The 27,546-nt window shown below is 39.7% G+C and overlaps 1 long non-coding RNA gene across 3 annotated transcripts; it reads right to left on the reverse strand.

The window, feature by feature from the left end:
- Positions 1-7,668: 7,668 nt before the first annotated feature.
- Positions 7,669-21,782, reverse strand: LOC136285805 (uncharacterized). Of its 3 annotated transcripts, XR_010719543.1 has the most exons (4): positions 21,671-21,782; positions 12,970-13,095; positions 10,904-11,066; positions 7,669-8,602 (listed from the first exon to the last, which is right to left on the reverse strand). It is a non-coding gene; the product is annotated as an uncharacterized lncRNA (long non-coding RNA). The 3 variants fall into 3 exon arrangements; XR_010719542.1 differs by lacking the exon at positions 10,904-11,066 and having other exon boundaries at positions 7,671-8,602; positions 21,679-21,782; XR_010719541.1 differs by lacking the exon at positions 10,904-11,066 and having other exon boundaries at positions 7,671-8,602.
- Between the last annotated feature and the right edge of the window lie 5,764 nt (positions 21,783-27,546).

The raw sequence follows: 27,546 nt of genomic DNA on the forward strand, positions 1-27,546 counted from the left end.
TGGGGTTTCCACTACTTAAAATTTTCAGCAGGACAGCAAAGAGATCTAACCATCTCCTAAAGACAGGCTCTCATGCACCAGCTACTCTCATTTTGCTATATCTTAATGTTCTTTTTGAATGCCTGAGAAGCTTTATCTTCCTGTTTGGCACAGTTCTAAATTGGCTTAAATCATATTTATCCAACATTTACCTGCATTATATTTCAAGGGTAATTTGTGTCCTTCTCCCAGAGCATTTATTTTTTGTGCTCTGTAGGGTTCCACTCTGACCCTGCTCTTACTCAGCAATCTGAAGCTGCCTGTGAGCAGCGCTGGTCATTGGCATGCTCCTGGATTTCATTTCTGTGCCGACAAGACACAGATATTGTCAACCAAACCAGCAATTTCAGACAATGCTATTACCATATTGACATGCTGGTAAGCATAAAAGCCTCTACAAGCATCAATTTTCTTCAGTTAAAATCAGAGAGAAGCCCTGAGCTGTTCATGGCTGGCTCTTGCCATCAACCCACACCCACTTGAACTTCTAACCCAGCTTTAAAATTCAACGTAGGTTCATTGGCTGAAAACGCTATATGTTTTATGATTGCAAGCTCTTCTTTCACTGTTGCAGTCAAAAGATTAAGGCTTCTTATTAATAGTTGAACTAAATGTACTCTGCTTCTTGCTCACTCATGCTTTTATGTTCCCCAGGCTAGATTATTTTAATGCCCAGCTTGTTGATCTGCCGAGGAGGCCGATCATCAAATTTCATCTTGTGCAGCAAGAGCTGTTTCCAGAGCAGGTATCATACAGACTAATGCATGTTTCATACCTGCTGTTCACTCATGGTGGCTACTAATACACCACAAAATGTATTTAGGCTATTACTGTTCTTGTACTACTAAGTTTTTTCATGAACTTTGACTTATTATAAGAGATATTTATCAGGGGGCTGATTCTACCAGGTTAAGGTAACGGAACCTTTATCACTGACTTCACAGTGATAAAGGTTCTTTATCACAGACAAAAAAAAAAAAAGAAAAAAAAAAGAGATATAAACCCACATATTATCTACTTGTGAGCGTAAAGCTGTTGCATGGGCACTGGGAAGTGGATTTCTGCTTGTATCCTATATTTATTTCAGAAAGTATTGGTGTATCCCAGCTGGCAGATTCAGTAGCACTTTTCAGCTCCTGGATCCCAGTGCTTGTGCACTATGGCTGTACCCTATGTATTGAAATAAAACTATGTATAGGCACTGTTTCATTGCAAAGTCTGATTTTCTTCTAAAGGAAGACTTCTCGTGTCATCACCCTCCCGCCAGGCTGATCAGAGCACTAGGACTGACAGAGGCAGTCTGGGCTGCTCTCCCTGGTGATGGTCTGGGTATGCTCATGATTTGCATTGTTTTCTGAGGGGTTCTGGCTTCAGCTATTTCTGTCAGCTGCCATTAAATGCCTAATAATGTTTAATATCTAAGCTGTTTAATTTCATTTTGATTTTTCCTGTGAAAAAGAAAATGTTAACAGTTTTGTTCCCAGGACTTGGCTTTTAAATGACCAGAAATTAAACCTACCAGAACAGTGTCATTAGAAACTTTCCTGAGAACACAGAACTTCAAGAGTGAGTGGTGGGAGTAAGAGGATTTATAACTCTCTAGCACTGACAGTAAAGGTAATTTCACAACAGACTGCAGAACTTGCTTGTTTGTAGGAAGTCCTTACAAAAGCAAGAATTTCTTCACAAAGGAGTGCTACCATTTAAAAGGAAAAGATCAGTTGCAGAACCCCTGAAGTTGTAGCTAAGAATATGGACCTATAGGAATTACACTGAAGATTAAAATATTTTGGCTCTAGTGTCTGCTGTAATGAGAATACATATAGAGATAAACTGACAGAGCTGAAAGTATTTAATTTAGATAGAAGCCTAAAAAATTGATGTGAAAATGAGAATTGCTTAGGGGTAGTAGATTGAGGGTAAAAGACTCATTTTTTAAGTGTTAACCTTTTACATGACAGCATGATGCAGTAATTAAAATGGCAGCAATCTTTGTTCAGGGAATTTATTTTATGTTCTTAATTGTTTTGTAATTCCTAGGTTATGATTTTTTTTCTGGCAACTTCTGACTGACAGAAGTCGAGGATTTTTCATATCCATACAATGGAATAAGTGAGTTTCATTGTACTGAGCAAAAGATTAAGCAGCAACTTGTTTTAATTGTTGCAAATTATTAAATTAAACTCTTCTCGAACATTAATATTTGTTCTGGTCTATCATGAATATGAACATGGAAAATCAATTTATTTCTTTCTAGTAACTGGATCCTTATGAACTTACCCCAAACTTTGAGCCACTTTGATGTTCAAAGGCTGAGATCAGAGATGAGAAAAAAAAGAATAGAGACCTCTTCACAATATTTTTTACCTTTGAAGTCTCAGGTTAAAAGTACTATTTCTGTGTGCTTAAACAAGCAAGAGAATGAAGGATAAGATCATGAATTATGATAACAGACAAGTGACAAATGTTTTGCATGAAGTACTTTTCCTTGTTGGGAGAGAGAATGTTCTTCTAAGAGATTTCCAAAGAGATTGGCGATTTGTAGAGTCAGTTATTGGCAAGGAAGAGATAGATACTGTATTTGGGTTTAACTGTTTAAGCGGGAATAAAAAATTCATTTGGAACTTTTCCCCTCGTTTCCCTCTACATGCCATACAAGTGGTGGCAAACATGTACATTATCCAACTGTCAACATATCCCCTAGACTCAAGCCTGGAACAGTACATCCCACGTTTCCCCCATGAAAACCTTTCATGAAAGCTCCTCTGTCATTCAAGATCATGCTATTCCCTCCTCTATTTATTTCTAAGTGTCACTCAGCTCCATTCCACCAGCTTGGAAAAACGTCAAGAACTTTTATCTTCAGAGTCAGTTGCCAGTTCTGTTTAGTGAACAAGCCAGCAGGGACCTCTGGTGCCATCAATGCAGCTCCGTCAATGCCCCTCTCTTTAGGGATGGAGCACATCATTATCCCGATGGCTGGACAGAAAAAAAGCTGCATTTTTAGAATAGTTCTCAGGGAGCAGTTACTGGAAATCTCCTCCCTTGAGACAGACTATTGGCAACAAGTTTTGCTGCTGTGACATGAGGTATTGCATCAAGGCCCAATCCTGCCACTAATAAAGTTAGTGGGAAACGTGCCATTCTTTTCAAGCGAAGTCAACAGGATTAGTGTAACAAATCAGGGCTAAAAAACCTACCTTGCATCTACAAATGCAAATGGAAAGTCATGTCCCAAGTGAGAATGTCATTTTATGTCTGGTTTCAGAACCTGGCGATGTGTCAAATCAGGGTAAGTCCCTTCCCCGAATTTAAAATTTACATTATAGAAAAGGGAAGTTTTTATTTTCACATTGCAACACTTCCAGTTTTGGTGTTAGGGGCGTTTATTTAAGTTTGCATCAAAATAAGCCAAGAACAGACTGTTTCAGTGTTGGATTTCTTTTTCCTCTTTAAAAAAACAATAGGTTTCCTCTAATATAAGGCATACTTATTGTACAGATTTTAATTCTTTACGAAACTATTTTCTGATAGAAAATGCTTCACTTCATGTTTTTCCTTAACCAGCTCTAGCAGATTCTTTTAATTACCGACAGACACATTACACAGCTGTGCTAGGAAACATTACTGAACCTGCTCAGCCTGGATAGAGAATTTCTGTTGATGTCAGCTGTCAGACCCACAGGCTCTTGACTGCACTAACAGGTAACAGTCCCACTCTCTTGGCAAGGGCCCTTTTCCTATAGAGAAATAACATGGTGCTGGGTAATTTTAATTTATATATATTTATAGATGTGTGTGTGAGAGAGAGAGAACTGGTTATTTTTTTCATAAGATATTATCATACTTGGCAATACTGGCTTTAATTCTACTTAAAATGACAGAACTGGATTGTCATCATTTTTAATGGGTAAAATCTATGCAGTTCGTCAGAGGTGCTGTAAAATCTAATCAGAAATTAGACTGTAAAATTAATAGGCCTATATTCCCTATAATGCTGTTTTATAAATCTGGAACTGTGGCAGATTTGGAGTTTCACAGACGGTGTAACCCAGCAGTGGTGGAATCTTCAATTTAAACAAATAACATGTGCAGTAACTGGTACCCCATGCTAAAGAGCTCCTGACTTTGTTTTGCTTTGAATTAGTAGGGTACCAAATCTTTTCATTCTATGCCTGGGCTTTCATATGAGTGTATTTCCCTACCACAGCTATAGGCCATAGGATAACTCTTCCCCCAGTTTATTTTTATGCAGGAGAGGTTAAGAATGGCTGAGACACTGAGTTTGACCACGCAGCCCTCGTGTGCCAATATCCAGGCGGCAAAAGGGCAGTGCTAACTTACCCGTCAGCCAGAGAGGAATGACGGGGAGAAAGGGGCAGGAGAGGTTGTGAACAAGGGGAGCAGAGCCAGCAGCTGCCCAGCAGTGCCCGGCTCCGGGAGCCAGGCGTGGGGAGGGAGGTGGGCGATGGCTGCCAGCATGTCCCCCTCCCTGCACTTGGCAGGGATGCACAGGGCCCTGGGTCCGAGGCTCCCATTCCCGAAAGCCCGATGGGAAAATCCCAAGCGGATCTCGGCAGGGTTTTCCCCCCCGTGAGAGCAGCAGGGAGGCGAGAGGCTGCCGTGCGCGGAGCCTCCCCTGCCCCCGGCAGGATCGGGCAATCTGGCGGGACATATGGGACATATGTGACATTATGTAAGGAGCGGCTGCTGCCGACCCTGAGCCATGGCAGGGCGGCAATAGGAGACAGCAAACCCTCCTCCCCGGCGCTGGAATCAGTCACTTCCAATGGTAATTTGCGCCGTTTTAACGCCGGGTACCTCCCGGGTAATGATTATGCAGTGTTGCAATAAAACCTCAGGGTTCATCTGCAGAAACATTCCTTATGCCGGGGTCTCTGTGGAGACATACTACTAAAAATTGGTGTGAGGGGAAGATTAAATAGGCAAGAGCATAAAAACAAATTATAGAATAAATACGCTCTTGTAGATCGGTTCAAAAGGAAAGCAGAAGCTCACACTCCTGATGCTCCTGCCAAATTCTGTAATACTGGGCAGATTCCTTCACCACTTTCCTCGCCTCAGTTTCCCAGATGTGAAATACCTATTTCAACTCTTTCTCTACTTTATCTAAATGCTGTAATACAGCAGGAATACCTTCACTGCTGTCTATGAAATCTGGATCTCATTCTAGTCTTCAAACTTGGAACAAACAGTTATCAACATATTAATACGCTTCCTTTGGGTTTTGGATTGTCTACTCTTTTTCTTGTAAATCCTGCTATCCATGCCATCCCAAGAAAAAAGTGTTTGCCAACGGCAAAAGAGCAAAACCTTTTTTAAACAACCTGATAGAGAATAAAATACAATGAAAAAGGTATTTCTTTAAAAAAATCCAGGTAAAAAATCTTCAGTAATATTTCTTTATATTAATGAAGTCATTGCCTGAAGTAATCATGTCTTACACCATTAGTGCACAGCAATACAAAACAAGATGAAACTTTTGAGAAAGAACTTAAAGAAATGAATCCGTAACAAGGAATACACTTTCTCTCTGTCATAATTGCACATTTAAGAGGCCTCTGCTTTAAAGTGACAATGCCTGGCTTAGTGCTGTTGTCTTTTAGCTACTATTATAGAAATTGTAGCTACACAATTTTGAAAGTGAGCAATTTTATGAAGTTAATTGTGTAACACTGTTTATTAATTGAAACCACACAATTAACCTATTATTCACAGACACACATAATGGACTCTTTGTATTGAATGATGGTTTAAGAAAAAATGTAACTGATTTTGGAGCTACAATGATTGATTTATGAGGTAAAATTAAAACTGCTAAGTATGTATTACTTCTCTACTCACCAGCTAAGTGGATGGAGGTGGTATGAAAAATATCTATATATAACTAATTGCAATGCATGGATATCAAGGAATCAGAGAAATTATTTAAAGCAAAGCAAAAGGATTACCCTAGAAGTAAATGGTGAAGATTTAAGAAAGGCAATTGGTTATCAAGGGAAACCAGATAAGAATTACATGTTCTTGCCTATAAAAATCTTCTCTAATATAAGGTAATGGAAGCTTTATTCTTAGAAATTTTAAAACAGCTGGATCGAACAATATCAAATTAAAAGACAGCACTCCAGTAACATCTCTCATTAATATCTTGCTTTTTAAGTAATGGTGGGACTTTAAATGAAATGGTACGAATATGAATAATGGAAACTACCTGCCTCTAATGAAGAAAGGACCTCTGTGCCACCAAGGGATCTGACTTCTTTGTACTTACCAAGAAGTACTGGAAGTACTTTCCATTTTTAATTCATTTGGAAGAAAAAGAAATCATTATACGTGGTGAATATCATACAAGTTCACAGGCAGTTCCATTAAAGAGCTTTAGACCAAGTAAAAAGTTTAGTTAGCTTGGATAAAAACAGTGTGCTGCTATTCTGCTGTAGCTTTTTATACTAACAGATTTTAACTGAACAACAGATTGAAGGAGGTACTTGTTTTATTTCATTCTCTGAGTTGACAACTTAACAAAAGTATGTAAAATCATATTAATGCATGGGGCCAATTTGGAAGAAACACACCAAAGCAATGCACTAAACTTCCTGCTTCCACCATCCTCTTCACTTCTACTATGCAAAAGAGTCTCAATTCACTGTTAGCTAAATCCCATAAACATCTTTCTATCCCTTATTTGAGTTGGCCTGCTTCAGGGTAAAGAAACCCATCTACAGGAAAACTGCTCTAGTTAAGGACAGTACCCCTAGCAAAGGGCAGAAGGAGATGGGTTTAGCAAGGAAGTTTGTATAATTTAATAAAAAAGTCAATCTAAGTGTTTCCATATTGATGGGTCTTGATTTAAGCTGTAAAATTAAGGCAGGTTCACATTTCTGTGAAACAGCCATGAACAGCAGAATACAAAATAACTTACCTTTAAGCTAGAGCAAAATAACACATTTTTCCTAGACTGGAAACTGTCATACATTTTTACATAGAAACAGGACAGATGGATTACTTATTACTTTGATTTTAGATACCTAATTTCATCAAAATATTACAAAGCAAAAACATAGCATCATCATGGAACTTTTTATCCCTGATTTTTTGATGGGCAAAATTAAATAAAATTCACCTAGAGCTTGTGACTTTTATTTTCTGTTGAACACACACACACATATATAATATATATAAATTCCTGTGCTACACCATTTTGTGTATAAACAATGTAACATATATAGCCTATAGAAAAGTAGTTTTCACTCAGATTCACATTATTGTCTGTACCATATGACTTGCCACTGGTTAAGTATCAACTCCAGTTCATTTTACAACTCAGCTTTGTACTCCTTATCCATTTATTCTCCTGCCAAAGCAACCTGACCCTTCTTCCTCCCAAACATTAACACACATTATAAGTTTCAATTCTTCCTCTTTCTGGAAATTTATCTTCATACTTTGTGAACTTTGTAACTCATATTTTCATCAAGTTTCAGTCACGAAACTCTTATGGATCTGAGTGACCGCATTTTGAGTGTGTTTACACTCTTATGTCATGTGTGCTAGAATGACATTATGAACTGTCATGAAAAAAAAGCAGACCACACATACAGTATATCAATAATGTTTATAACATGTTGCATAGAAATGAAATAGAAGTTCTGACACTATTGCCTTTTCCAGTTTAATTTATTGAACTTGTGGCCACCAATTTGAAATGTTTATACATGCTAACAGTTCTGTTCACCCACTCCACTAAGAAAGGATGGCCATTAGGCACAATATGATAACTGATGAAACAAAGAAGCTCACATTTCGCAATCTAGCAAAATACAATAGAAAACCAGTTTACAAATAAATAGCTGCAGTTGTCATAAATTTAAAAAAAACAACAAACAAAACACCCAAATTTATCTGCTAGATTTCATTTGTTATTGAGTAAATTAGAATACTCTCTACTACAGAAGACTTGGTGGCTGTCTAGGATTATAAACTGGAGCATGGGCTATCCAGCCCAAAGGTTAGGGCCTGTGTCCAGAGCTGGGAAATTAGCCCAACGTTCATGGACAAAAACCAGGAACCAGAAAGTCAAACCAAGGGTCAGCAGCCAGAGATAGGAATAAGCATCTGCCCAGGAATCATGACCTGAAATCAGAAACCCACAAGACAAAACTGCAACCACATGGCACAGTGCAGAGGTGGTTCTGAAAATATACTGTGATGTGTGAGAGGATGTGCCAGGGTTCCACCTCTGAGACCTTCTCCTGAGCCATGGCTGATGTGCTCTGGTCCAAACTGCAGAAAACCAGATTTACTACTACAGAAGAAGGTTTTATCACAAATTAGCAAATATTACCTGAAAAGCATGGCAAATAAACCAGCCTTCTACCCTCCAAAACTCTCTGGATGTTGAGGAAGATGGAAACTCTTTTCACACTTGTTTTGGTAGATCCATAGAAGGCTTTCAGCTCTGCTGCAGCCAACCCAGCAAGTTCCAGAGGGATTATATCCACTTAACACTTCTCAATTTTGTACTAAGATGCAACTTCCAAATCTGTTAAAAGCAGGAATGAATTAAAACAAAGATATCAGAGTATGGCTCCTTAGAGTTTTGATAATCCTGTGATCTTCCTAAGGGTTTTTCTTAGTATCACTGGAGAGAGGGGTGCCAAATGGTCAGACTCGACTTCTGCCTGTAATTGTGTATGCATGAAGCAGCAGTGGAGGAAGGTTGTGAGACAAATCAGATCAAAAGATGAGTAGACTGGTTTGGGTAGGAGGTCATCTAGTCCAACCTGCTGCAGCAAGCAGGGACAGCTTCAACTCGACCAGGTTGCTCAAAGTTCCATCCTTGATCAACTTCCAGGGATGGGGCATCTACCACCTCCCTGGGCAATCTGTAACAGTATTTCACCACCCCTGTCATACAGAATCTCTCTCTTATCTCTAGTTTCAATTTACCCTCTTTCAGTTTAAAACCACTACATCTTGTCCTATTGCAACAAGTCTGTCCCCATCTTCCTTATAAGTCACCTTTTAGTGCTAAAAGGTACTAAAGGTCTCCCTAGAGTCCTCTCTTCTCCAGAGGCCACAATTCTTTCAGCCCATCCTCATCTACCTTGCTTAGATATATATAAGGATATCTTAGGCACATAAGAATTTAAATATGCTAATATTGTGCAGTGGGTCAGAGCACCCACATGATGCTCAGGAAAAATCATGTTGAGGATATTGCTATGACCTCACCCTATTTTTCTATGGAAAAGAAAAATATTGTCTGACTTCCCTCATAGCATATTCTACATCTTATTGACAAATCACTTATGACACTAATTTATTAGCATAGAAATATTACTACACTCAAGACAGCCTGCTTTGAATTACTACATCAGGGTTTTTCAAATGCCAAGGTCCTATCATCTCTGCTGGATCATTAAAAGTCCCTTGGCCTTTTTTTATATTTTTTTTGTGCAGCATAAGAGCCTTGCCCTGTCACCCTGGCTAAAATCCTGAGTATTGGAATGGATTTGCTGCTCAAAGGAAGATTCACTGAGTTGATGCTTAAGATATACAGGATGTATTTATCAAAACCATCTTTACATTAGCTCCTTGCCATAAAAGTCAATGGCAAAGAAAGGAAAAAAGGGGGACATAAACCCGGAAAAGTAAAACCCAACAATTAGAGACAAGCTGCTTAAACTGCAACACCGTTTTATCCTCCTTGTGTGAAGTCTACATTAGGACGTTCAAAGGGGAGGAATGCAACTAAATCCATCCTTTTCCATACAGTTAGTGTTTCAGGGGCTGATATCTGCTTTAGGTTTGTGAAAACAGCAACACCACTTTCAAGAAGCTGGGTCTAATGACTGTATCCAGAGGCACCTGCTGAATTCCAGAGATGTGAAGCATTGTGAGATTCAAGAGTCTCTTTGCCATCACCATTATATTAAAAGGAGGCTGGGTGGCCAATTTCATAAGCTGTTGTTCCAACCTTTTTCCACTCTTCCTTGGCTTCGTTTCACTATGTGCACAGTGACTTGTAGTCACTGGTCCTAGTCAAGGTAAGCAAGCCCTGCACCACCAATATTCCAGACTACAGGAGTCCCTCCAGAAAACATGTTTAAAAAAGAAAACTTGAGACTGAAATGAAAACTTAAATTCTGTCCTTCACATAAATTGATTTGGTGTTTTGAAAAAGAAATCAAAGTCTCATTGACCTAAAGCCCAGATGAAATCCATAGAAAATCAACCTACTTGTTTTTAATTCAAGGCTTGTTCCTGGAAAAAGAAAAAAAGTACATCTTAACACCTAACTGAAGATAACCAATTATTTTATCTTGTCTCCACTTCTTCTGAAACCAAGTAAGTCCAAACAATTTCACTGTTACTTAAAAATCTTAGTATCTGATCTATCAGAATTGGATGTGAATAAAAAAAGCGGACACATTTTCAAGTCCTTCTTGCTTTATCAGAATTTTTTATATATATTTCAGCAAATGCTATTTTAGCTGTAGTAATAAATTTGAACACCTGTTGTTTGTACAATGTGCACCTACCAGTCTCTCAGACAGACCAGTTCATGCTATAATATAATTCCAAAGAGTATGTTCATATTTTGTCTGAAAAGTAAACAATTCATCTGCTCACAAGGAAACAAGTCTGCTTGTCAGCACAGAAAATAAATGCATGGTGATGCTACATATCCAGCATAAAAAATAGCACAGAGTTTTGAAACAAAAATAAGTATCTCAAAGCAGCCTATGCGTATAAGTTCAATTAATGTAAACAAGCAAAAGCTAATTAGTGAACACTTCTGCTGCATTATGGAAAACAGGCTGCGCATGCAGGCACACACCTTGAAGTCTGTGAGGAGCACACTTGCTCTTCTTTGGTCCCCACAGCACCCACCAGCACGGAAGGCTGATAAGGCACTGAAACGCCCTGATGTTTCCTGCTCCCTCTCCCTCCCCAGCAGATATGGGAGCATGGTGGAGATACCCGGCTGCGTCAGACGAACGCTGGGGGAAGAAAATCTTCAGTGGGAACTTTGTACCCGAATATATCAAAAAGTCAACACAGCTCATTGTCGCATTAGGGAGCTGCTGCTGTCCCAGGATTGCTGAGATACTTGGCAAGACAGACGGGCAGCCTCTCTGTCTCCCTGATGGCGTCTGCCTCACTGCAGATTTGTCATGCAATTCATCGAGCTGAACTGAGCACATAAATTTTCAGTTATGACTAAAAAGTTAGAAAATTCTCCACAGATGAAAACTATGTATCTGTGCTGATAGTCAGGCAGGGAGCACTTTGGGGAACAAGAGCAGGAACAAAGGATCACTCCCAGAGTGTGAGAGTGACTTAGCGAAAGGAAGAACAAGCTAAAAGTAACACTGGTGAGAAATTAATTCAATGCTAACTCTAGAAGATCCTTCTACATTCATTCATTTTCCAGTCAAAACATCATTAAATATTTAAATCTCACCATAGGTGGCAGTTTATTGAGATTTGTTTTTGAGAACTCAGAGTTCAGTAAACCAAAAGTTTCTACCACAATCTCAACTCTAAATTTTAAAACCAGCATCTTCACAATAAACCACTGACGTCCACCCTTAACTCTGGCAAACCAGCAGCCAAACACACAACAGGGAGATCATGCAGAACCCTCCACTTACCACAGGAGCAATACAAATCTGGATTTTCATACAAAATCTCATGGCAGACAGGAAGACCAAAGATAATAAAAGTCTTTCCATAATAAAGACTCAAACCTTTCTCATATCACATACCTTATATGACATCTATCATAATTCACGTGTAAACAAATTTGGTTATTTTACTCTTTTTTTCTTTTCTTAGAAAAGCTTATTTTCAATCAATATTTTACACAGTGCAGGCCATGCTCTACGACTGTAGTGCAAAAACCTGAGCTTCGTGCTAGGGAAAGACTTAAATCTGAATATGAGGAAACAAACATTACTGTTTGAACAACTCTTTTGAAGAGGTTTGTCAAAGTTCTTACATAGAAAATACATGTAGACCTATAAAAATAACTTCATTTTAGTCCACTCTTTCCTTCTTATTTTATAACAATGTGTGCAACTCATCTAACATGAGTGTAATTGTTTAATTATTACCAACATATAAAGAAAGTAGTGATCTACTCAGAATCCTCTTCTAATTTTAACATTTACTCAGGGTGCTTTGCATTTTATTTGAAATATGAATTTTTTAAAAAAATTGGCAAAGTCTTAGTGTGCAAATAGTTTTACTGAATATGACACCAAATGATCAAGGTCAATTTGCTTTGGAGAGCACTCTTAGTATCTCTATAAGCACCTTCTTGCTGATAAAACACAACCTACATTAGAAAGAAGCAATGGGTGGTGGAAAGTTTGCCTTAACTACCCCAGGAGAATAAAGCAGTAAAACTGCAGCTGCAGACAGGCCGCTTACTCTACCCAGCCACTGTGGTCAAGACTGAATGAAGAAGACACACAAAAAAGAAAGTTCTGAAGGGGAGAGCAAAACCAAAACAATAATGAGAAACAAATAAAAATTCTGTTTGGACTATTCTGGTTTGGCTTTTTTTCAGTACCTCTGCCACAGGAAATCCCCCTGCATTTTCTTAAGACATCTGTATTTGCATGAGAAGGAGGAAGCTAGATGGGAGGGCTTTTCTGATAGCCTTACCTGGAGGGGTTTGAAACAGGGACTGGTGAGTGTGTAAACTGAGAGGAAAACATTTCACCGGCACAGATTCTTAGTTGAAAGATATTAGTGCCCAGATTAAAAGGTATCCTGCAAGTCATATTTGCAGGCATACACCATTTTCTAGCCACTTTTTTTTTTTTTTCAGAAGGGGCAACAAGAGTCTTCTCTTTTAAGACTCAGCACCTTGAATAAATTCCAACTTTTACTTACCTGTTAGATCTCTCTCAATATTGGGATCCCAGTAGATCTGCAACCAGCTAGTATGGCACAGTCCTTCTCTAGGATCTGGTTCTTGGTTCAGGCAGGCAACAGGTGGGATGGTACTCAAACTATCTGCTGCAAAAGAAAATAGGCAGCTTTAAACAAAAGCAAGTACACTTAGGCAAAAATTTAAAATAAAACAAAAAGGAGAGACGGAAAAAAAATAAAAAAGAGAGAGAAAAAAAAAGTAAAGAAGCAGAAAACTAAAACAAAAAATTGACCTGCAAGTAATTTTCCTGTTTATTCTTGTATTTCTAACTAAAGACAGGTGACACAAGCACACAATGCTATGACGAAAATGGGGTGAGGGGAAGGGAAGAGGGAGATGCAAACATTCATCTATCTACTTCAGTGGAGCCAACAACCAGCATAGTTGCTACCTTGCAAACCCAGTCCCAGTTCCTCTTTTGCTTGATTTGGACTATGTACCTGAACTTCAGCCTACTACCCTGGCCCATAAAACCTCACTAGCCAGGGGGCTATAGGCACTCTCCTCCTTCCTTTCATTATACCTTCCCCTGTAAATATATTATTACTAATATGTGGACAATGCCAACAGAAAAGAATGAAGGAATTCCACTCCATACAGTTGCAATGGCCTTACAGGGTTCATCTTTTCAGATGAGGCAAGCCAAGGCTCAGAACCATAGTCACCACCCAGAACAGCTCTATCACCTGAAGGACTTTTATCGGTGCAGCAAGCAATATACACATTTTATAGCTGTTAACTTTATCATCTTCTCCCCACCTTTTGTGTATTTTCAATTGCCAGAAGTGCTGGGGAGGGTAGTGATAGTCAGAGTTTCTTAGGAAACAAAGATTCCAAGGCCAGGCATAATCAGCGTAGCAAAGAGAGGCGAGAGACTCGGGTGGAACTTCAGCAGTGGGAGCAACATAAAATGTTACTCATCACTGCTGCTGTGTCAGGGATTTGCATCAGTGCAGACCAAGTGAACTGATTACAGATGTGCTCTGCCACAGCCACTAGTTCCAACGATGTCTCAATGACTTGGTCTGTTCACTGCAGCAGTTGCACGCAGACAGCAAAGAGTGGCAGAGAAAAACCTCCCTAATATTCCTGAGTTTTCACTGTCCAGGACAGGAATGGAACATCACAGGTGCAGTTCCTGTTATTTCTGTTTCTCAGCATTCCCTCAGGAAGGGCTCAGCCATTATAACACATTATTTTGGATCTGTGGACCTTGGCAGACTTTTTTTTCCCCCCACTTCTTTTTAAGCCCTAAGTAGCTCATGCTCTTTTTCAAGTTCTCACAAGCTGTGATCTGGAGTGTTTGCTGTAGGGTCTTTGTTAGTTTCTTACATATATTGCTTAAAAAGGGAGGGTCAGACCTGAAGTAATAACTAAAGCACAGGACTAACTCATCAGAGGAAGGCTCCTCTGGCGTTTGGTGGACTCACGAATGTTTACAGGAAAGAAAAAAAACATCATTTCTAAACACATAAACATTTTGGTCCAGAACTCACGTTTTTGGCTACTACAGTCCTTCCGTTAATCCTGGTTGTAATTGTGGCTCTCAATAAGTAAATGTATTGAACCCAGACATACAGCAGCCGTGATACAACGGGGGCAGACTTCTGCTGTCTGACAAAGTTTTCTGAACATTCATGTTCCTTTCAGCGAGGTGAGTTGACAGCAGTCTGCTCAGACCTGTGGCATGCTGTGGGCACTGAGCACTGATGACTTGGTTTACCACCCATGGTTTATCATCCTTTCCATGATAAAGGATGTGGCAACAGATAGGAAACTTTTCTCTGTCTGTAATACAGCTAAAGCATTGCCTGAAATATAAATTCCTTCAAGGGTTTTTGTACCAGCCTTTGTTCTCAGCTGTCAGTCTCCATTCTCACTCAGGGTCTGTGCTTGGGTATAGCAGCCTTTGATATGACCACAGCTAATCAAAAAAGCTGCACAGGTGGGGTTTTCAGCCCTTATGAATAAGAAAGTTGGGGTTAGCTTCGAAAAAAGCCTCTGAAGGAGGTGAAAAAGGAGGATTTGAAAGCAGGATATCCAGACTTATTAAGTTCTCGTCACCCCCATGGTGTGGAACACCGTTACTGTGACACAAAGGGAACAGAGGGACTAGCTTTTTTTTCCCCTTCTTGTTTCTTTTTTTTAAAGAGTTGTTTCATCTCTTCGGATATATAGAATTAGCTGTTCATTTTTTCTCATTTAAATACATCTCAGGAGGAAGGAGAACGCACACAGGCACTACTTCCCACATGCATCATTTTCCTAGTCTGCTCCCTCAGAGGGGTTTGGTGAGGTCACTCCATTATGCAGCACATTATTTTTAAACACTTCAGTGACTCCTTCCAAAACGTTCCCCTCTTTAATGTAACCTGACACATCAGAAAAGAGAACGGGAAGTTTTTGTTGGTTGTACTTATAATCTTAAGTTGCTTATCCCGTGCGTGTCAGACAGCAGGGCCACGGGGCCAGCAAGGCTTCAGCCACTGACCTCTGAACCTTGGCAGGACCTTGCCCCGGTCAGCTCCATGACAGGAAAACTGGCAGACTCTGAACCCAGGCTTTGGGGCTGTGAGCAGGGCAACAGCTGCACTTTGCAACACGAACTTTGTACTTCGACACATGGACATTTAATCTCCATAAAAGAGCCTTTGTTTCATTACTTATTAACATCTCCTCCTTGAGTAAAGTTCTTTGTTAATGAGGCTTTAAAGCATAGTGAGAGGGTTTTTTCCCCCACCTTCCTATGCCCAGAAAGTAAAACCCACCACTCAACTTGATAGGATTACATTAAACATTAAAGAGCGCAAAAAGAAAAAAAAAAAAAATCAATTTAAGACTTTACGCACCTTCTGAATACTTGCTGTGTGGATATTTGCTGTGTGCTCTCTTCTGAGTGATCAGTTCTAATAACCAGAGCTAAATACAGAAATCAGGCAATGTTCTCAGGCCTGTCTTTGCAGAAATCACTTTTTGAGATGATACCTAGAGCAATTCAGCCCACAGCGACATTCAACCTTACCTAATAAATCAGCTAAAAAGATGAAATAGTAGAAAAGTGTCAGCCCATCCACACTAAAAAGCCCTACTTTATGACAGTGTCATGAGTTTTATAGTTGCACAGCTTTTTGCTACCAGTTTTACTTTGGAGCAGTGTCAGTGCTTGGCTTCTGCGTATTTCATCATAAAATATGCAAACACGCACAGCCCAGCAAATTGGAAGAGAAGACATTTATGCCCTGTCCTTCACTAAAATAAATCTTTGATCAGGAACAGAAACCTACCTAAACATCTAATAAAAATCTCAAGAAAGAGGTCACCTAAGATGCTTTAATAATTTCTGTATCAACAGTAAACGCTCAAGATGTCTGTATGCATTTACTGTTACAAAACCAAGTGACAGAAAAGTACTGGAAGATTCTGATAATGCTCCATTAAATCTGTGTTCTCATAAAAATATGGAGCAGCAAAAGAGGCTTAAGAAAGTAGAGGTGTACCAAACAATTCTTCATCTGCAACTAGAATAAAACAGATACTTGGAAGTATATTTGTTACAGCCTGTTAGAAATAAATTATCCACAGACAGAGGGATCACAGTCACACTCTTCCTATTTTTCATCACTACCATCTTTTCAACATGAATTTCCTTCCATGCCTCTCTGGTGAGCTTTTTTCTCTCCCTTTTTTGTTTCTCTTCCATGTGATGGGGGAGACACCCTCACACACACCTGACCCAGTTTTCCTTCATTTTCATTAACAGTATGAGACAAAAAAGGAAATTTCCAACTAGTCTAGCAAGTCAGGTAGGTAAAGAATAAACCAAGTGAAGCGATATCTAAGCACTCCCTTGCATGAGGCTGGGCTAGCTGGGCTCAAGCAATCAGATGAGGATGGTCAGCTCCTGCTGTTCCCCAAGAGAAGCCCATGACTTTTCTCATCTGGATGTATTTGTTTACCCACACACACACCTTCAGGGCACTGCTTTGTCACTGCTCTGTCAGATCATCATTCATCTAATCCCAGAGTTTGATTTGCATTCTTTGCATAGAGTGGACTGACACAAAACAACACAATCACTTTTCCTCTGTTACTGCATTTTGGGTAGGAGTACTTTTGCCCTGCCATGACCTGCAGAGAAGCTGGCACAGCTACACCTGTGTTACACCTGATCATTTCCCTCTATACATCCAGCAAGCTGTGACTTTCTCCTCCTTGAGGAGCCCCCCCATGATAAAGCAGGCATTATGCATTCCTCATCACCTCCGCCCTGGAACACAGCCCTCCAGTCACACGGGCTGGCCATCGTGATCAGGAGATTTAGCTGCTGCTAAGAATAGGCACGATCATTTGGAAGAGATCCTGCTTTATTCCTGGGTGCAGCTCCTGAATGGTGTTAGACAATAAAACCCTTTAGGCTGGATTCTGGATGGCACCTGCCTGCTCTTTCCATCAGCTCAGGGGTGTCAGAGCTGTCTCCATGAGGACAGGCAGGCACAAAGGTCTATGCCATTTGCTTAGTTGGGGACAGCTGCAGACGTGCACAGGAAACTATAATGTCTCTGGGAACAAAGCAGGAAAGCCTCTGGGAAAGTATGATACCTTTAATTTAAATAAATAAATAAATAAAAATAAGCCTGGAAAGAGAGCTGAGAAGAGCAACAAGAATGATTTTGTTCTGGAAGGAAAAAAAACAAAACAAAACAAAACAAAAACAACTTCTTCCAGTGAGACACTGAACTAAATGTATTTTGCTTCAAAGAGAAGATTATAATCTTTAAGGGACTAGACGAGAAGAAGATATTTCATAAGACTCTAAATTAGTGGGCAGACACACAACAGAAACCAATATTTGCAAGTTCAATCTGAAGATAAAAAGGACGTTTTAAGTATAATTAGATACTGAGATGAATTGTCAAAAGATGCAGTAAATTCTCCATCATTAAGAAGCTATTTTAATTATTATATGCTTAGTTTCCACTAGAGCCCAGAAGTCTCAGACAAAAAAGGCCCAATAATCTTTAAGTTTATCTAACATCTAGCGCAAGCCACCCCCTCTGTCTGAAAATTGTTCCTGTTGCTAATTCCAATGAGATTATTTTTTCCCCAAGAAATTCCAGGTGGGAGAATTATGACAAGTGGATAATTAGGGCATACAACATCAGGTCACGTAGACATTAGTTATATAATAGTAACATTCCTCAGTCCAGTGCTTCCAGGGAAAAAATTAAAGGTATTCCCTAATGTCTAATTCAGGTTAGAAAACCAAAACAATAACAACAAAATCCCAACCAAACAAAAAAAGGACTATCACGTCATATATAAACTTTAAATTATACAATATCATGTATAGTACTGTGATGTACTTTTATCAGTTCCAGAATTCACCAGAGAATCACAGAATGATGAGTTGGAAGGGTCCTTAAAGATCATCTCATTCCAGCCCACCTGCCATAGGCAGGGACACCTCCCACAGGACCAAGTTGCTCAGAGCTCCATCCAACCTGGCCTTGAACACTTCTAGGGATGGGGAATCCCGACCTTCTCTGGGAAATTTTTTCCAGTGCCTCAACACCTTCACAGTAAAGACTTTTTTCTTAATATCTAATCCATTCTAAACTTGCTCTCTTTCAATTTGAACCCATTCCCCCTGGTTCTGCCCCTACATGCTCTTGTATATAAGAATATTTACAGTATTAACGTAAAGAGAGGAAAGGTTTCAGACTGGCACTATCAGGCACTCTACCAATTCCCTCCTGGAACATTTTAACATTGTTCTATACCCTAAACAAAAAACCACAGCTAGCAGAACATTATTTCTCTTTTGGTCCTCTAGGAGTTTACATGGTAGCTCCTATTAACACTAATCAGAGTTAAGGGCAGAAATTCCCCAAGGACAGCCATGTTGTCTGGGGATATGTCCATAATTAATATGCGCTAAGAGTCTAATTTTGAAATAAAAGTAATCAGGCTTAAGATGAGTTATATTAAGAGCAATAAAGCTGTGACTGCATATTTGCCTATATATATATACTGTATCCAATGTCAGACCAATGTATAGTTCACGAGACAACTTCTACAAGACAAGCTCTATCTTAGCTCAGTTTGGGAGCACAATCTGTGAATATGCAAGAAGAGAAAAACACAGTGGGGCTTGTCATCTTTCTGTTTCTTACTCTTCTTTGCAGCACATCGTTATTACAAATGTTAATGCTCATCATTGTTCTTCTACACATCATAGTGCCCAGGCTCAGCAAAGCTAACATAATCCTAGCACTTCTGATGTTACAAATTAAAATTAACCATGCAACACCATGGGAGTATTTGTAATATGAAAGATGTGGAACGGGGACTTTGTGACAAGTACATGGATGAGAGAAGAGGAAGCTAGATGGCTTGAACATGAGTGATTTTGCAAGTAAGAGACCCTGTAATGGGACAAGGAATACAAAATAAAATCATGCCAACAGAACTTGGCTTCAGCATTATTTAGGATTTCTGTCACAGAAAGAGACATTTTCAAGTCTGTGGCTGCTGATGCTCCAGCACAATTGACGCCCAAGTCATACATAATGTATTATATACAACACAGTATATTAACTCAGCTTCAGTGTTAATATGTCATGAAACTTAATTCAGATATCACAGATTATGCAAAGGAGATAGAGATGTGGAGACCCACTCTCATTTCTCAAAGGTGTCAGCCAGAGAGCTTTGTGTCCCCCAGTCCAGGAAAACATGGCAGCAGCTTACTCCAAAGCTCTTTTACGAGGTGAGGGTTGCATGGCTCTTCACCCCAGTGTTTTTGACAAAGAAATCTCATACTGAGGGCAAAACTATGCATTAAAAAAAAAAAAAAAAAAAAAAAAAAAAAAAAGGGCAGAAGAAGAAAACAGCCCAGGTTTTGCAGTGTCACAGCTGCCAATGTATTTTACATTGCAGATGTAAAAATTGTATAAGTACAGAAGAATACATTTTCTTTGCCTACAATAACCCCAAGTCTTAGCTAGTTCTGTGTGGGTAAGAAATCCAGTTGTACCCTCTGAATGTCCATAAATAGATAGCCGCAATAGAGACAAACTGTTTTCCTGGTCAGATGCTGGGAAGAAAGATCACAGACTAAGTCAGGAATGGAGTTGCACGGAGACTTATCTAGTGGCTCTGTCAGCTGGGAATGGAGCCCACGACAACCCACAGAACTTAAAATGGAGGTAGAGACCTTCTTCCATTTTCATACACACTGTTTTTGTGAGTCTCTCACTAACTGCTCACTCCCTGAGGAATTCCATGGTTCACATAAGCTGCTACTAAAGGAGATCATAAAAAACACTTAATGAAATTACATTGGAAGCAACAGAGGGAAAACTTCCACAGGAAGCTTTGCTCATGGTATCAAGCTTTCAAAATCCCATTTGGAGGCACTTCAGCCGAGGGAAGAGGAATGTGATCTAAGACTAAAAATCAAGTTTAGCTCCTGACACTGTCATATTATTTTTGCATGAACTTGGGCCATGATGCTTTTAAAAACAAGTGGGAAGAGATATATCTGATTGTCTCTGTGTGTCATTTCATCTGTGGAAAGGGGAAAACAGATGACAATTTTCTGCCTATAGCAATAATATAGGTTGATAACATTAATCCCTGAAATATTAAGATAGTCTGAACACATATTAAGTCTTTGATATAGATTGTCCATTAGAATCTATCATCTTTCTGGGTATTTAACTTCAGGTTACAGAATGTAGTTAGAAAATACTCTTATGCAAAATACTTCATGATTTCATTCAGAAATTCTATAGGACTCCCATTATTTGAAGCAGGAATTCAAAATATAAACCAAAGGTGGCTAAATAAGAGCATTTTTCTTTGTTAGGAAAAAAATTCAACATATTTTTAATTAAAAGGCAACTCTGCCCCAGAAACCACACACACACAGAAGAACCCAAATGAAAAAAACCCCATCCTATCTCTTGAAACTTTGAGGAATCTACTTTTAGAAAATGAACTGGGGGGGCTTAAGGCCTCCATGATTATCTAGGTTATGGCTCTCTTTGTATTGTCTGTAGCAAGTCGAGAGGAAAAAGGGATGATTTCATTATTCAGACTTAATGAACACACTCAATTTAGACTCACTAGACAATTCAGTGTATTTGGAAACAAAGAAAACTAAACTAGGAAAACATATGAAGTCCTGGATTCCCTGACCAGCTTACCGGGTTGATCAAAGCCCTGTACATCAACTGCAGCAGGACACATCCCTCCTCAGTGACCACTTAGGGGAGGATGGGAAGAAATGAAACAAAGCAAGGAGAGGGTCCACACACATAGCAGAGAAACCTTGCTGTCATTAAATTTGGAGAGGTAAAGGAGCTGCATTCTGTACACTTCCATGATTTACTAAATACGTTCTTTCTACAAGAACAACATCTGATGTTACCAGTCTTCCAAAATAACAGTTCCTTGAATATTTGCTCAAGAAAACACCATTCATGGTGGCTGATAAACAATTTGGGAGCCTATTAAACTATCCTATGACAAATTCACACCACCAATGTAAACTTTTTTTTTTTTTTAAATGACAAAACAGTAAAGCACATCACCAGGTCACACTTGGCCATCACCTTCTCCCTTAACCACTTCAGGGGGCATCCAGCCTGCACTCACCAACTTACTTCTGTCCCATTCCATGGTGGCAGGAGCTCCAGGTTCTCCTCATCTCCTGTTGGCCAAGCTAGAGCACCCGGATGTCTCCCAGGTGCTCCCCATGAGGGCTCACTTCCTACTTTCACCCCTAATGGCAAATCTTATTCTGGAGCCCCTGCCAAATATGGCTGTGAAGGCTTAGTTTTCCCATCCTCTGTTTTCTGCAATTAAACTTAGGATATAATAGAGGACTCAGGATATGTAATTAAGGCTTAGGTTGTAATAAAAGGGACGCTCTTTTGTTTAAATTCTCTGTCTTACTGTGGCTGCTTTAAATTTGTATTTCTATCATTCTCTAATTAGTCTCTCTCTTCTGTCTTTAGGCTGGCTTTTCCTGTTTATAAAGCTGTGGTAAAACGTCATAAATCGTTTAACCTAGAAAAAAGTGATTGTACCAACAGCTTACCAAAGATACAATTATCAGTTTATTCTCAATGCTATCTGGAAAATACAGACAACAAAAATTTTAACAGAAAATGTGTGTGAGAAAGGGGTTACAGGAATGATTTAAACTCTTCAATGTACACAGCACAACTTCTGGGGACTTCCTCACAGTAAATAAAAATCTCTCTGTGAAGATAATTAGTTCAGGTGTGGCAGCAGTCTAGAAGGTGGTTCACCTGGAATCACTTCAGGTATTCACCCACTACCAAACAACATGAACATATTTTCCCCATTTCTCATCCTTGTTTCAGCAAGCATCCTACCATGCAGGGAAAGGCAAAACACAGGAGCCAACATAGGCTCACCAGGACTAAGTGCAACCCATTAAAATACATATAAAAGTCAGAGGAGTGGTAATGAGGAACCCATAGGAGTAAGGTCCCTCCAGTTCCTCCTCCCATCCATTTTCACACATCCCACCCCCCCATTCCTCTGGGAAGGCTCCTCAGGTTCTGTTCAAGTTTACCCTATGGAGAGCCTAAGTCGGGTCCCTCAGGATCAGAAACTGTGAAAGGAAGAAAAGCTGCAAAGCAAGTCAGCCATCAGCTTTATAACAGCACCCTGCAAAACACTAATTCCTTCCACCCTTTGTTTCAGTCCCACAACACTCTCATATTCTGCACTCTTATGCACTCCTCAATGTGAAAACACTTACTGTCCAACACATAAAAACTCTCTTTTTCCATTTAAAATGCACACATTTTCAAATTCTATCCTTTACTGCAACAAGGAAAGTGTGTGAAGCTAACTACATCCTAAAATGGGCTTTTGGCTCAAAATAACTAAAACACAGCATATACACCTTCAATATTAGGATAAGTCAGTCAACTAGGCATTAAGCACTGCTCAATGAAACCAGTCACAGCAAAGCTCTGGCAGGTGTTCACAATAGATTACATAAAAAAATCAAAAAATCACCATCGACTTCTGCACTTGTGAGATGAGACCCAGCTCTTTGAGGCTGGGCCATGTAGTAAAGAATCTATTATACATCTTTGATCCTGCATTCCAGCTCTGCCAACAAATCCACTTCGAAGATACTCCTAATGTTCCAAGTCCTGAGAAGCTTTAGTCTGTATTAATTAACTAAAGAAGGAAAAAAATTAAACAGATATCCATGTGCCTTAGGGCGATACTCAAACTGATCCCTCTGACTGCTTTCCTGATGGCTTTGAAATCTATTATCTTCTGCAAGAGTTGGAGCTCTGTGACAACTTTCAAAAGGAAGCTTCTGCCTTCAACACAGGAACTATATTTGCTTCAGTGGCAGATCAAGGTGTCTATGTGGTACAGAACAGCAATTACCCCGTCAACATAACAAATACGCCAGAAAGCACGTAGGAAAGAAAGTATATGCAAAGTCAGAAGCTAGTTAAAACTTATCCCAGAAATTCTTTTCTGAGCAAAAGTTTGTGGGAGAGGGGAAGGGAGAATTAAAACAAGTCTGGCTGCGCATCTTGAACTTGCTGAAATCTGAAGACATGTAAACACAGTAATTTACTCATAGAGGCTGAGTTCTTGTTTGTACAATGACTGGATGGGGGAGGAACAGAAAACTCCTGCGAAGAATTTCTTCTCCTGGGTCAACTGGACCTAAAAGGATTTAAAAGTAATTGGATGCCTGCTCTAAGGAAAACCATTACTGCAAAAGCTCTACCAGCCTGCAGACTTGGGAGACCTGTGACCCCATTTACAGATGCTAGACCAGAACATTGGGCACAGACTCCTTTGTAAACCTGCTACAAGAAGAATTGCCCCTTTAGCAAGGTACAGACTCTAAACCCCACACAGCCAACGAAACAGATGCCAAAGCCATGCCACAAAACTTACCAGAACTTTTTGTTTTTTCAGAGGAGGAGGTGATTTACATAAGCCAAACCTAAGCATGTCTCCCATTCAGTCTCCATGAACCCACTCACCTGCCTGCCTTCCTTTCCAGCTGAGCTGCAGTACCACTTGTGGGCTCTGCACCTCCCAGTGGGTGTCTGTCAGTAAGGATGGGTGGGTCACTGTAGAGGCCTTCTTCCTCTGCCCATCATCCTTTCCAAAACACAGGAAACAGCTGCCAGGTCAGTTCTGAAAGTTGGTTAATAATTACACAGACTAATTATTAGCCTTTCATCTTAATAATCAGCATTTCAAAAGTATTTTATTAATCTGTCTTGTCACAGGTACGGATCATTGTAAGCTTTGGATTTTTATTTTTAAAAATACTTTTAGAGTCTTTTTTTCATTATTAAATCACCATTGAGGTTTCAAGAGGTGCTGTTACAGAGCTTGTAATAGTTTGACACCCTCCACCTCTCTTTCAATTTCAATTCACTATCTAGGTGAATGACTATCTAAAATTATCAGCATACTCTCCAGATATCACTATCTAGAATTATCTGGCTCCTAATGCTTAGCAGATACAGTAATAACATACCTAATTTTTAACTTTCATGATAGGGTTCCCCTGGGACAGAGTAGAAGGAAGACTGATTTATTATTAATATTATAAATAATTAAAATTAATGAAATGCATGAAAAGTGGAAAGTGTGAACCAAAGGAGAAACTAGCACACAAGCCTTAATGTAAATTATTGGCTCTGTGTCTATACAATACCAGTCTGTACTGCTTTACATCCCTGCAAAGCATGCATAAAATCTTACTAGAACAAAGTGATATAATTTCCCACTCATTTTCCACACATAGAAGTATCTACAGAAGGTGCAAGGCAGGGGAGAGAGTGGTCAGTCAATCGTGTTTTAATTTACAGCTATTTTTGTCTAAGCCCTGAATGGCCTGCCAATTATGAACAGTACCAGCTGGGCTGTCAGGAGAGCAGGCTAAGAAGGACACACAGGAAAAGAAAACAATCATAATGTAAAAATGAAGAGCAGGAGAAAAGTTCGAGGTGGGGAAGACCCGATAGGAAGCCCAGCTCTGGTTCTACAATGCCTCACTACAGTCTTTTCTTCCACAAGCCCCCAAATAAAAACATGACTATGATCATCACCATTATCTGGAGATAGGCTTTTAACACAGCTGGGACTATAGTTTTGACTTCTTGGGGAGTAATCCAGATACCTACTTGTTATAAAAATTGTGAATTTTCTGCTCTTAAATAAGCAGCAAAAATAAGAATTTCAAATGTTGAGGAGGATGAGAATTTTTCACGGGTCTTCTTTCCATTTTTCAAATAGGTAACAAAAACTCATGACCTTTTCTTTTGTTAAACACAATAATTTTACTGGAGTTTTAAACAAAATGTAAAAAAAAAAAAAAAAGTAAAAAGAAAAAGTTGAGATTTTCAGTAAAATGAAAGCCCAACCGTTTCAAGAACCTCTTTCCCCAGACTTTCTTGCAGGGACAACATAGAAAACAATTCTTCTAGACAAAACCTTATGAATGCTTATCAGCAGAGTCATGTCCTGAGCAGCTATTGAGGGAACAAGGAATGAGCACAGGCATTAAAAGACAACTTTATTCCATTGCTATTAGGATGTCAATGCTGGACCACACTGGTGTATATATAGAAATGTTGCATTTGGCAAAGGAGCAGTTTTGGAAGCTGATCTGCTTTTCATAACTGCTCTTCTCTGAAAAAAAATTAGGATTTACCCCATGCTTTATTGTAATCTACTTATTTGTGGATGCAGATCAGTTCAAAAAGGAGAAGTATACTTTTACTCGTGTACTTCACAGTATATCAGCATCATACTGACAAATTCTACAGTATCCTCCCCTCCACTCCTTCCCATGGCCTTGTAGGAGAGGCAAGGCAGACAAGGCAGTCTGAGAAGCCAGCAGGCCATAACTCCTCTCCTCTAGACAAGTGACAATTAATCACATTTGCCAGAGAGGCAGGTAGTTCTTGTCCTTTAACACTGAAGGAAACATAAAGCTCCTTTCCCTGAGCACTGATTGTCCAGTCGATACTGGAGCTCCCGGGAGCTGCCGAGATGCTGAAAAACAAGGTAACCCAAACCCTAAATATGCCACTCTGCTGCTGTTTTATTAATCCCTATTTTTTGAGGGAGCAATGGAAGACCAAGCAGTGGCTGGAATATAATGTTTATCACCATTTTTCCCCGCAAGGCCATAAGCTGCTCCTCCCCGCCAGTGGTTAAAGGCCCCTGGGGGTCATTCAGGCCCTGACAACATCAGCCCTGCTCGAAGGGAGCCAGCCCCACTTGTGTCTGTGGGAGTGCAGCACCAGGGATGAAGAGACATCCCCCTCCATTGGAATAAGATGGAAGAGAACAAGCCACAACACTATCACTACTGTGGGACTAAGAAGAAAAGGATTATTGCTTTTTTATTTCTGTTTTTTTCTCTCAAGGAACTAACCTTTCTGTTTTAGTTTTCTCCATATAAGCGTAACTCATTGATTAATTCTGAAAATTACATAATGCTTTTGAAGTGCAAAGAGAGACCAAAGAGCATATCCAAAATCTGGGACAGCCAGAGTTCATCTGTTTCTTATGGCTCCCTAGCATAGGTTTTATTTCCAAGCGAGTCAGTCACATTTCAGTGAATGTAAGAGATATTTTTGTAACCCTTCCAAAAACCCTTCCACTAAGATGAAATTATGTCCCCCTTGGAGGGGGAGGGGATGACAGATATAATTTCAGGACACCATTCACAAACGTTAAGATTATCTGTGGAATCCCTCCTTCAGTCACTCAGCAGCATCCAAGCACTTAGAAACCCACCTTCTTGGAAAAAAAAAAAAGAGATGAGCTTTATTTTAGTTGCCGTAGATTATTTAACCCAGAATTGCTGAACTGAAAAACTTTTACATGGCAACTTGATCCCCAGGCTGCGGGAGCCCCTTGTTGGCTTTCCTAACTCAAGTGTAATCCCAGTGAAAGAAGAGAACTCCAGTAAGGATGCGTGAAACGAGGAGCCTTGTTTGTTGTAGAAGTGCCCTCATCTCACTTTCACACAGGCTCCAGCCTCCTGTCCACCCAAAAGCTGACGAAAGGAACATTTCAAGCATGTAAGCCAGAAGTGTAGGCAGAAATGGGTGATGATTGGGGCATGTCAATAATATCACACTGCTGGAAAGCTGCCCAGTACGTGGTGAACAGCTGCTCTCCCAATGACTAATCACACAGGAGGAGGGAGATCATAAAATTCTCCATTTTCACAGAGGAGGGTAGTGCTCCTCTTGATGTCACCTCTTGTAATGAGTTTCTCTTTGTCTTTCCTGGTCCATGTTGTAATAGCCCAGCTACAAGGTTTACAGCAACAACATCTCATGCACCTAAGTGTGAACATCAAGCATGCCAGTGTTTTGCCTTCAAAAAATTGTTTGTCAGCAGTACTGCACTCTGGATGTGGAAGGATCAGTGATCAATGAACTAATTTCAGAAAGTTCTGAAAACAAAAACAATTTATAAGAGCA

The sequence above is a fragment of the Chamaea fasciata genome, unplaced genomic scaffold (genome assembly GCF_029207755.1).
Source record: "Chamaea fasciata isolate MVZ Bird 193981 ecotype frontalis unplaced genomic scaffold, bChaFas1.0.hap1 SCAF_2, whole genome shotgun sequence".
NCBI classification, from domain to species: domain Eukaryota; kingdom Metazoa; phylum Chordata; class Aves; order Passeriformes; family Sylviidae; genus Chamaea; species Chamaea fasciata.